Consider the following 2,737-nt stretch of genomic DNA (forward strand, 5'->3'; position numbering starts at 1 on the left):
GAAAAAAAAATGCAGCCCTTAGCAGAAAAAGGTTACAGTATAGAGTTCAATCCACACAATAGACTGAATATATGAAACTACATGAAAAGGTTTCCCCAAATATTAGACAGGGAAACTTCAGAGCCTGAACAGAGAGTATGTTCACACCTTTCCCTAAAATACTATTGTATTTTGGGGAGGAAGGGAAATTGGTTGGGCACGTTAAGTTAATCCAATCTATTATGATAGCTGCTGGTTTGAGATTTTGTTCCTTAAATTTGCAGATGAAAAAAAAAGGCTTCTCCTTGCCCAAAAAGAAAAAGCATGCCATCAGATATAAATGTAGTGATGCTTAAAATGCAGGAAATCAAGACAATGTATTATTTAATTACATCATGCAACATCGACCTTTGTCTTTCTATTGTAATTCCATGCAACTCTTTCATCCACTTATCAACTAATCCTGCACTGCTTGTTATCCAGGTGCTAACTACATTCCTTTGAAGTGAGTCCAACACAATTTGGTAGAATTTGCTTCAGTGTAACATGCTCATGAGCTGGTAGGGCAGGGCAAGGCATTTTACTCTGCAAGACAAACTCAGTGAATAGCTCTTTTCACCATTTCATAACACCAATTAGTTTGGCAAATGAAACAGCACCTTTCCTTTGGAATGAAGAACAATATAAAATCAACAAAACAGCTCTGCTTTTCATGAGGTCCACAAATTGGCAGAGTTGGGACTCACCGAATACATTAAAGTCATTCTGGAAAAATCTAGGATGCCTTTGGGTTATGCAAGATATGACATTCTCTCTGACTCCCTCACTTGGGAAATATCCTAATAGATACACAATGGTGTTCAAAAGTTTGTGAACTCTTTTGAATTTTCAATTATTATTTTTTTTTGCATTAGTATGACCTAAAGCGTGATCTGTTCTGCACACAAGTCCTAAAAGTAGATAAAGAAATGAATGAAACAAAAATATCATCACAAATGCCCGTCCATTTATAATATACAGTAATTTGAACTGACAATACATGGAAATCTTAATTCTTGACCTATAGTTGGGATGGCACACGCCGGCATTTAGAATGCTGCAGTTTGGTCATTCTACTTAGCCCAGCCAATTGATTCTCAGACTTGCAACTGAAAATCCTTCAATCCACAGGAGGATTTATTTTGGTGGTATCAATGGTCCTGGGGATGGCAGTGGTCGTGGTTCAAGCCTCTGTTCCTTAATACAGATCACACTAGAGACAAAAGCAAGGAATTATGTTTTGCTTTGTAATTCTCTCCTTTCCCCTCCTGTGAATTGCAAAAGAATGGGCAGACAACTACTCTGAGGAGGAGGTGCTTGCAGCACCAAATCTGGAACTCCTACACAAAATATTGACTGGCCAGGAGGTTTTATAACCTCCCACCTTATGTTCTATTATGGGGAAAGTACCTCTCAAAACAAAAAAAGATAAAATAAGTGCCTGAACAATACAAAGATTTGACTAAGGAAGACTGAGATAAGCCTCTATTACATGAAGCTGACACTATAAATTGCTTCTATGCTTCATTGTTTTCTTGGAAAAACAAAGCAACACAGATCTCTTAAGTGACTCGATCACTAATTAACCTCTTGGATAGTAGCACTGAAAAAAATCAGCGTAACCAATGGCTCTGAGAAATGCAGAATTGCAATAATGTAAATCTTTGGGAATCAGAATAATCTAAACTGTTTTGGATGATCTCTTAAGGACTACAAAATAATACATTTTAAATAAATATGTTTCCATGTATGTGTTGTTAATAATCTGAGATAACAAATATTAATGTAAGATTAATATTAATATAATATAATATTAATATTATACAAGTCACATTTTCAGTGTATCGAGTTCTGGGTTCAGAATATTCACTTGCCTATTACTAGAATTTTAAATTATCTCTGATGTTTGTTTTAATGTAACATCCCACCATATAACCCATATAATTGGTAGCTTAATTCCAGAACATAAACCCAAGACTAAATTACTTTATTGTGTAATTTCAAGTATTTATTGTACATAAGTGTGGAAGTTCATTCAGGTAAAAAACATAATATAGTTACTTTGGACTATATGTAACATACAAAATAAATTCAAAAGCCTAGTTATTAATCATCTTCAGGAAAATGAATTACCAGATTTCTGAGCTATACACATCTATTGTTTATCTTCTGCTTCCATTGGAGCATCTGATGATTCTTCAGCTTCTGAAAGCTTCTCATCATCTGAAATATATGCAAAATAAACATTTTTTTTAAAAAAAATACTAATATTACATGTATGTAGAGACACTGATAGGGTCACGACTCGGCGGAACATCAGGCTGCGGCCTGGGATGTGGCCGCAGCCGCAGCACTGGACCGAGTCGTGCCGTTGCGGCCTCTGACCCGGCGTAGGTCTCAACTGGCCCCTTGGTTTACCGAGGGGCTGAGAGAGATGAAACGCCGGAAAAGACGCCTAGAGAGCAGTTGGAGGGCCACCCGAACCGAATCCGACCGAACACAGGTAAGGATACACGTTAAATCCTACCTTGTGGCGATGAGGGTGGCGAGGTCTAATTACTACTCCACCCTCATTGCGTCATCAGATAATCGCCCGGCCTCCCTCTTCAGGGTGACCCGCTCCCTCCTTCAATTGAGGGGGGGCGGGGACCCCCTGGCGGGGAAGGCTGAGGAATTTGCACAATATCTGTATGACAAAGTCGCTCGGATCCGAGAGGGT

The 2,737-nt window shown here is 38.4% G+C and overlaps 1 long non-coding RNA gene across 1 annotated transcript; it reads right to left on the minus strand.

The window, feature by feature from the left end:
• Positions 1-965: 965 nt before the first annotated feature.
• Positions 966-2,241, minus strand: LOC107301912. The gene is made up of 2 exons (XR_001549345.1): positions 2,152-2,241; positions 966-1,231 (listed from the first exon to the last, which is right to left on the minus strand). It is a non-coding gene; the product is annotated as an uncharacterized LOC107301912 (long non-coding RNA).
• Between the last annotated feature and the right edge of the window lie 496 nt (positions 2,242-2,737).

This window comes from Protobothrops mucrosquamatus, unplaced genomic scaffold (assembly GCF_001527695.2).
Source record: "Protobothrops mucrosquamatus isolate PMUCROS unplaced genomic scaffold, P.Mucros_1.0 scaffold19390, whole genome shotgun sequence".
Classification (NCBI taxonomy): Eukaryota; Metazoa; Chordata; class Lepidosauria; order Squamata; family Viperidae; genus Protobothrops; species Protobothrops mucrosquamatus.